The sequence below is a fragment of the Gobio gobio genome (assembly GCF_949357685.1).
Source record: "Gobio gobio genome assembly, chromosome: 6".
Lineage (NCBI taxonomy): Eukaryota > Metazoa > Chordata > Actinopteri > Cypriniformes > Gobionidae > Gobio > Gobio gobio.
This window is the reverse complement of record NC_137102.1, coordinates 51955814-51965334: the sequence shown is the minus strand read 5'-3', so window position 1 is coordinate 51965334 and position 9521 is coordinate 51955814. Positions and strand designations below refer to the sequence as shown.

The 9521-nt window shown below is 35.4% G+C and overlaps 1 long non-coding RNA gene across 1 annotated transcript; it reads left to right on the top strand.

Annotated features, from left to right (window-relative positions):
• The first annotated feature begins 2387 nt into the window (after positions 1-2387).
• Positions 2388-9261, top strand: LOC307127864. Its single transcript, XR_013816686.1, has 4 exons — positions 2388-3028; positions 3338-3375; positions 3592-3709; positions 8467-9261. It is a non-coding gene; the product is annotated as an uncharacterized lncRNA (long non-coding RNA).
• Positions 9262-9521: the final 260 nt, after the last annotated feature.

Below are 9521 nucleotides of genomic sequence, written 5' to 3'. Positions count from 1 at the left end.
TGGATTATGTCACTGGATACTGTGGGGAGAAAAAAGTAGTTATGACGATGTACAGTTCAGACAGCTCCACTTGAGTCAAGGACACCATAGACAAACATTTAGTCAACTTTTTATTGCATATTTTGTAAATAGAAATTTACATTTGGCAGTATGGCTCTGTTCTAAATTCCCCATCCTTTTCATGAGCTCCATGAAAAGCCAAGACAGGGAACAGCAGCAGATTCTGGGGACAACCTCCCATTTTAAACTGGGAGGGCAGAGCAAATCCCCCAACAGACCAAAGCAGGCAATCCTCTCTGGCTCTTCCAGCTAATTGAAGAGACAGCAGAGGATACAAAAGCAATTTCATCTATGTGAAGCTAGCACGAGGAATGTAGCTACAGTTAATGATACGAGTAAATAAATAGAAAATAGCCGATATGGCTCTGTTCTAAATTCCCCTTCATTATCATGGTGAGCTCCATGAAATCCAAAACTGGGAACAGCAGCAGCTTCTAGAGGCAATCCTCCTATTTTATAGACTGGAGAGTAGCATAAATCCCCCCAACAGACCATACCGGGCAATCCTCCCTGGCTCTTCCTTCTAAATCAAAGAGCCACGGAGGATCCAAAAAGAGCGTTTCGAGAAGGCAATCTAACTGAATTTAATTGTAAAGATCCAATAAATCTACATGAAGCTAGCATGATGAATGTAACCAGCTAATGATAGAAGTAATTTATATTTATATATATATTCAACAGATACTGAAGCTATAATATTAAATTCCCCAAGCCACGATCAGGGAGCAGCACTCACAGCTTTTCTTATGGATGGCTCGAGCATCAGGCCAGATAAAACGTTCATAAGCGGCTGAAGACAATCGCCTCATGGCCTTCACTGTAGAGACAGGAGTGGAGGAAGCTGCAGTTGAAGCAGCCTCTATGCACAGAGAATGAGCCGTATAACGCTCAATGGGAAGCTTGCAGTATGAATAGCAGGCAGAGACAGGAGGCAAGCCAGCCTCTGGACACAAGCTTTACCTCCTCCAAGGCAAGTAATGGATCCTGCTGACCAGCTTGTGGATGGCTCCTCGGGTACACTCTAAAACATACACTCTAAAAAAAAAAGGTTCTATATTGCACCAAAAATGGTTCTTGGCTCGTAATCATAGGGGAACCTTTTTTAGTGCTATATAGCACCAATTTTGGTGCTTCAGTGGTTCTTCAGTGGTTCTTCAGTGGTTCTTCAGAGGTTCTTCACCGGTTCTTTGACTAAGGTGCTATATAGCACCTCTGAAGAACCGCTGAAGAACCACTGAAGCACCAAAATTGGTGCTATATAGCACTAAAAAAGGTTCCCCTATGATTACGAGCCTTTTTTTTAGAGTGTAGATGACATAAAAAGCAGAGTCAGATTCATAGATAAAAGCCGTTCATCCCCTTTTCATATCAGTTTAGTGTGCTTAGAATTATGCTGAAGTACTAGGAATAATTTGATACACAAGAAATGTAAGGTCATGTGACCGCGAGTAAAACATATCTTACCAATATATCAGGGAAGGCCAAAAAAACACCTCTATCAGCTTCAAACTACCGCTTTAAGACAAGCATATTTCCAATATTAATTATAGCATTAAGAACGAGCAATTCCAATATTAGTTATAGCTTTAATATTGATTATAGCTTTAAGAACACGCATATTTCCAATATTAACTATAGCTTTAAGAACAAGCACTTCCAATATTAATTATAGCTTTAATACAAGCATTTCCAATATTAACTATAGCTTTAAGAACAAGCACTTCCAATATTAAAGGGTTAGTTCACACAAAAATGAAAATTAGGTCATTAATGACTCACCCTCATGTCATTCCACAGCCGTAAGATCTCCGTTCATCTTCGGAACACAGTTTAAGATATTTTAGATTTAGTCCGAGAGCTTTCTGTCCCTCCATTGAAAATGTATGTACGGTATACTGTCCATGTCCAGAAAGGTAATAAAAACATCATCAAAGTAGTCCATGTGAAATCAGTGGGTTAGTTAGAATTTTTTGAAGCATCGAATATACATTTTGGTCCAAAAATAACAAAAACTACGACTTTATTCAGCATTATCTTCTCTTCCGGTCTGTTGTCAATCCACATTCGCGACTCCGCAGTGACACTGCTGACGTAAGACGCTGCTGACGTGTTATCTGGTGTGCCCGAGCTTCCATAGCTTGAATAAACGTGCGTCCATGTGCGTCTCCCTCAGACTGTAAACGAAGTCGACGCGAGCGACCCCTGATCTAGGTTCTTAATGAGTCATGGGTGTGTTTTGGGCTTAATGTGCACAGAGATGTATAAAGTACTGGAGACACATACTTGAGTAAAAGTACAAGTTCCTTATCAAAAAAGTGACTTGAGTACACTGTAACACATTTCTGTAGTTTTCACAGCATTATTACTGTAAAATGAGCAAATACTTACTGTAGAACCTGTATACAGCATGTTGCTGTAGATCTGCAAAGCATCATGGTCTTTTTTCAACGGTGGGTAAATTCTACAGTAATTTTTTTTTTCCTGTGAATCACAATACAGCAATTTCTAGAAGATTTTTTTTCAGCCAAGGAAAGCTACGAGATTTCCCACTTTCATCTGCATTTTTTACTTCAGAAAGGTAACATAATTTATTTCCAAAGTTTACTCTTGTAAAGTCACCTGTTTGTTAAACTTTAAGAGTGCACTGAGAGAGAAAAGAGTAATGAGCAGCACACTTCGTAGTAAACGTCTCATGTTGTGTGTGCATTTTATAATTTTATTACCACAAATATATATTTCTGCATGATTTCGATATATTTTCTAGTCTGGCAACATTTGATAACGTCATTAGTTTATAGCATTGTTAAATAAAAATTAAATTGGAATTGTGTATGTGATCTCTTTTGGTGCAGATACGTCACATAATATGATCACTTTTTTTTCTGTCACCACTTGCGCGTGAGGCTGCGGCAGTGAGCCTAGCCTGCCGACTCTCGACGGTCTCGAGCTGAAAGAAAACGCAGCTGAGGTACGTTAGGCCTAATACTTAACCTATTTTTCATAGTGATTCATCATGATTTTTCTGAACGTAAACCAACGAGATTGGTGAAATGCTTTTCAAACTTGTGGGAGCATGACATGGGCTGTACTGTATTAAGATTTGTCTTATCTGGCAACATTACATTTTTAACGTCTTTAATTTGATTAAAGTCTAACGTTAGCATTGTGAAATGACATTAATTTAAAATGGTGTAATTTTTTGTATTTATTGGCGCGGTAGCCGTTTAATAATCTCTCGTTTTTTTCTCTTGCTTGCTGTTGCCGACTGAGGAATCAGACATTGAAGTTAAGCGGGCCGAGAAAACGCAGCTAGAGGTAACGTAGCAGCTAAGTTACGTTACTTAACATATTTTTAATAATTTCATGATTTTTCTGAACTTCATTGCCTTCAAGCTGCAGAAACTAACGTTAGATTGTTAATAGCCTAATTAGAAGTGCCATTCCCGACTTTTGGGAGCATATATTGTATTAATATTTGTCTTATCTGGCGAAATTACATTTATAACGTCATTTTTTTTTTTTAATTCAAAGGTCCAGATTAGCAGACGAACTGGGAAGGTGGTCCAAAAAAAAAACCGATTGCCTCAATCCACACGTGGCATCATTCATCAGGGACTTCATTGAGTATGACTGGCAGAACTAATACCAGGTGAGACTTTTAATTGTTACCTTGGAATAACTGGAAGCCAGTTTGGGTGGGTAGTTGGTGGTTGAAAGTCAGAGGTGGCCCGCAACTTGCACTGTAACCCTATACTGTAAATTTACAGGGAATTTCTCACAGTATTGTACTGTATTTCCATAAAGCAGTAATATACTGTATCTTTTACAGCACATCTGTGAATATACAGCACTTTTCTGTATTCAGCCCGCTAAATTCATAATACAGTATCACACTGTAAAGACATTGAATTGTGGGATTGATTTCTTTCGCGCTCATTTAAGATCAGATGCGAACAGAACAGACAGCAAACTCATCTTGTCAGCGGCACTCAACTGAACAGAATCATTAATCCTGTAATCATGTTTACCCGTGTATATCTGTGAATATGTGAGCAGTTTTTACGTTTTTTTTGTGTGCTTTGGTTGAATCAGTTCGCGTTTCAAAACATTACGTTAGTTGCCTGTGACGCAGCAGAAAATGGAGGACGTTTAACATTACATGAAGACGGGAGGAAAAATGTGTCATCTGTAGAAGACGATGAGGAGTTTAGAGCTTAAGAAGATGGAAAATTGTTCGACTCAGCATTGATACGGTAAGCCAACTACGTTTTGCGTTCGCATTTTGACATTGTTTACACGAATGGTTTGATTTTGAGAACGCGATTTGTTACCGCGCAAATAATCTGTTCTCACCTCTTTACCAAGATAAGTTAATGCAATATTTCACATAATATTCAACATTTACCATGTCATTTGTGTGACCTGCTTTTGATCCCTATTTTCTTCCCTCCGTTTCAGGCTTGTATTATAAACCGAAGACGGTCCAGTGCATGTAAACAAGCAACGTAAGTTAAGTGCTTAGTAAGCAAGTTCACATCAGTGCTAGTTATAGTTTGTAAACAAAAATGATATGGTTTAAGTTCTGTGATCGTGCTTTTGAATCATTGTCAGCATTTTGCCAGCACATGAAAATCCATAGTCATGTTCCTAATACTTCTTTCAAATGTGATATTCCATAATTTAGTTTTTCAAAAGCAAACCAACCAACGATGACGTTCGGAGCATACTCTCCAGAGGAGAAGTTAGATGGTGTTATCCTTCAAGCAGATGTAAGTAAGGATTATTCAACAAATCTCATTCATCTGTAATGTTTTATGTTTACTCATATTTGTGCTGTCCTTTTTAAAAATTGTTTCAGGAATTTGCAAATCCATCTGATGTCCAACAAACTGTACATTTGCCAGAGAGTCCACACCTTATATTTCTTGGTATGTAAAAATTAAAGTGGTAGTTTCACCCTAAATTGAAAAGCAAGTTATCATTTACTCACCCCACTGCAATTTATTATTTTTTTATTCATTAATATTTTTGTGTTGTTTCCAGTCCAGATGTCTATTAAATGCTTCTTCATGTAATAATTTTTAGATAAGTTATATTGTCTTGTTTTCTGAAAAAAATAAAAAACATTAAGTGAGTTTATGCTTAAAAGCATCAGAGTTCTTTTAATAGTTATGCAGAACTGTGAATAGACAACTACATAGAACATTCTTTTAATTATTCATTTATTTTATTTTTCATTTACAGGTCAATCTCTGAGCAACCAGCGCTGGATGTCAAGTTGTGTGTGAAGGAGCACAGCCCAACTTCATCACTGGCCTGGCAGCGCTGTTTGTCTCCTTCTATAACTTCAACTTGCAGTACAAGGAAGAGGCCAGCATGCACCCTTGAGTTTGTTCAGAGGTTTGTCATTAGCATATTTGCCATTAATATATTTTAGATTGAATTGTCACTAACCTCATCTTGACAGCATATGTTAAGGACTTCATTTTTTGTTCACAAACGTTTTGTACAGCTGACTACAGGGATGAACAACATGGCCCTGGTTTCACAGACAGGGCTTATTTTAAAGGGATTGTTCACCCAAAAATTTAAATCCACCCATGTTTTACTCACCCTTAAAGGGTCAGTTCACCCAAAAAAATGAAAATTCTGTCATCATTGACTTGCCCTCAAGTTGTTCCAAACCTGTATGAGTTTCTTTGTTCTTCTGAACACAAAAGAAGATATTTTGAAGAATGTTTAATCAAGCAGAGCAACCATTGACTTCCATTTTAGGGGAAAAAATACTATGGTTGTCAATGGTTGCTCTCTCTGCTTGGTTACAAACATTCTTTAAAATATATTATTTTGTGTTCAGCAGAACAAAGAAACTCATACAGGTTTGGAACAACTTGAGGGCGAGTAAATAATGAAAGAGTTTTCATTTTTGGGTGAACTAACCCTTTAAGTCATCCGGTGTGTATATGACTTTCTACTTTCAGAGAAACACAATCGGAGTTAAATTAAATAATGTCCTGCAAATCCAAGCTTTATAATGGCAGTGAATGGCTGGTTCAGAGTTGAAGTCCCAAAACAGTGCATTAATTTATTATAAAAGTGCTCCGGGGGTTAATAAATCGACATGCCTTGTGGGTCAAAGTTCACTCTTTTGGCGCAAATCAATGTTTAGGGTAGTCTGCATGATGCAAGTTATTACAGTTAATAATGTTTTAAATATGTATATTTTTCTTACACAAATGCATCAATTCATTTAGAAACCCTTTATTAACCCCCGAAGCTGTCTGGATTACTTAAATATTGGATGGATGCACTGTTTTAGGTCATCAACTTTAAACCAGCCATTCACTGCCATTATAAAGCTGGTAAGAGCCAGAACATTATTTAATATAACTTCTATTGTACTCGTCTAAAAGAAAAAAGTCATATACACATAGGATGGCTTGAGGGTGAGTAAATCATGGGCTAATTTTCATTTTTGACTGACCTATCCTTTTATGCCAGGTGTAGACCTTAGTAAAATTAGGGTATTTAAGCACCTTTTATAAAAATGTCATTTTTTTTTAATTACTGGTGTGCATCTTGAGACAAAACAATGGCACGGACATTTTAAGATATGTCAGTGCAAGTTGTGTTCAGTTAAGACCGCTCAAACACACATTTTAAATGATGTTTAAATTATCATGTAGTCTTGCAATTGAGTTAAGTTAAGTATTGAAGTCATAAGGGATTCTGGCAATGTGCTGCATTTATGGCTGCATTTCCAATGATACTTAGATGGGACCTGATTAACGACCTGATGAGGGGATGATATTGTTAAGCTGTGCAGTGTAACCAGTGAAGAATTTTTTTTTTAATTGATCACAACATTCAACATTGCATCTTTTCATGTTGTTTAATTTTATCCAAACAGACTATTCGTTAAAACAGATAGCTGGTGACTTTCTGTCAGTAACATTTTATCTATACATTTAATAATTTTTTCTTCTTCTGTTTTTTTTAGACGTTTTCTTGACATCAATCCAGAACGTGGATCAAAAACAAAGAAAGGAAAAGTAACTTCAAAGAAAACTGGCCATGTTGTGCCAAAAAAGAACATTTCAGGCAATTTTATCTTAATCTTTTTTTTTTTAATAAATGTTTTAAACCCCAAAGAATGTTGTTTTCTATTTCCTATTGTGACTACTGTTATGAAACTCTAAAGTATAATATTTCTAATTATGTATTGATGTAGAGAACAGTTTAATACTGTAAAATTATATGATATTACAGTAGGATACAGTATTTGATAATTACAGCACAGTACTGTAAATGCTGTTTACAGTAGCTGTCCTGTAAAAATACAGTAAGTGGCTGGCAACCCAGCTGCCAGTATTTTACTGTAAATTTACAGCATAAAATTTTACAGTACAGTACTGTAAATACTGTTTACAGAAGTTGTTCTGTAAAAATACAGTAAGTGGCTGGCAACCCAGCTGCCAGTATTTTACTGTAAATTTACAGCGAAAAGTTTTACAGTGTGTCTATTAAAGGGATAGTTCACTTTAAAATTTACTCTCAAGTTGTTTCAAACCTGTATGAATTTCTTTCTTCTGCTGACCACAAAAGAGGATATTTTGAAGAATGTCGGTAACCAAACAGTTAACTGGAGCCAGTGACTTCCATAGTAGGAAAAAAAATACTATGGAAGTCACTGGCTCCAGTTAACTGTTTGGTTACCGACATTCTTCAAAATATCCTCTTTTGTGCTCAGCAGAAGAGAAATTCATACAGGTTCGAAACAACTTGAGGTTGAGTTGAGTAGGCTATATGATAATAGCATTTTCCTTTTAAAGTGAACTATCCCTTTAGGCCTGCCAAGCATCATTTTCAAATCATGCAGTTTTACAGCGTCAACACAAGGTGATTCAACAACACTGACATGAAAAACAGGTGGAACATTGTGTGACAACACCAGCCAGTTAGAATATTTTTCCATTCACAACTCACAAACATTTACCATAAATTTCACAGTTTTATCTCTAACTGTAAAAATGGTATTGTGGCAGAAATGTGGGATATTCATGTACAATTTTATACTATTAAGACAGTTATTAAATATTAAAGTAATGGCAAATGACAGAAACCAATACTGTCTAATAAGAGTCGAATATAAGAATATTTACATTTTATCTTTTAAAAATAGGTTGTTATTTTTACAGATGTTACAGTTTGTGTTAACGAAAATAAATTTACATTTTACATCTTTATTCAAGCTATAAAATAAAGATGTGGGGGATGCTACTCCACAAACCACCAACAAAGCATATAAAAAAACTAATATTTATTTAAAACTTCTATGTATATGTCATCAACCCATCTGTCTTGCTTTTAAACTTTTATATTAATAATGAATTTCTTCCTCTACAGGGTAGAAGACTCCAGCCCAGGAAGTCCAGGTCAAGTTTTAAAAGAATAATAGTTATGAAGAAAAAAAAAACTTCTTGGAGAAAAACAATATTCAGGTTTGAAATCCTGCTGTTTTTAAAGGGATAGTTCACCCAAAAACGAAAATTGTGTCATCATTTACTCACCCTCAACCTGTATGAATTTCTTTCTTCTGCTGAACACAAAGAAAGATATTTTGAAGAATGTCGGTAACCAGACAGTTGATGGGTCCCATTGACTTTCATAGTAGGAAAAAAAATACTATGGAAGTCAATGGGACCCATCAACTGTCTGGTTACCGACATTCTTCAAAATATCTTTCTTTGTGTTCAGCAGAAGAAAGAAATCCATACAGGTTGAGGGTGAGGAAATGATGACACCATACACATTTTTGGGTGAACTATCCCTTTAAATCATTAAATTTTTATAGATTTGTAATTTTACCCAAACATTTGAATACATATTGCTTGTTTTGTTTGCTCAGAAAAGTGTTGAAATGAAATGAATTGTTCACAGAGAAATGTTAACTTATTGAAAAAAAATATGTTCAGAAAATATACAGGTTTGAAATCCTGCTGTTTTTAAATCATTACATTTTTATACATTTGTAATTTTATCCAAACATTTTAATAAATATTGATTGTTTTGTTTGTTCAGAAAAGTGTTTTTTGTATGTTCAGAAAAGTGATGAAATTAAATGTTCACAGAAAAATTGTAACATTGAAAAAAATGATGCTATACTATTTTTATTTTATGAATTTTTGAAATTAAAAGTGAAAAAATAAATGGCATTTGTGACAGTGTCTTTATTTTACAGTACACAAAATTAATGCAGTAATCCCCATTACAGTAGTAGTTATGAAATACAGTACTGTGATTATTACTGTAAAAAAAATTACAGTAATTTTAAAGTTACTGCGATTACATTTACAGTAAGAATACTGTGAAATGAAATACAGCAACTTACTAGCTAATTGCTGCCAGCAAGTTACTGTATTTTTCACAGTAATCTTTTTACAGTGTAGAAGTTGAAGTGC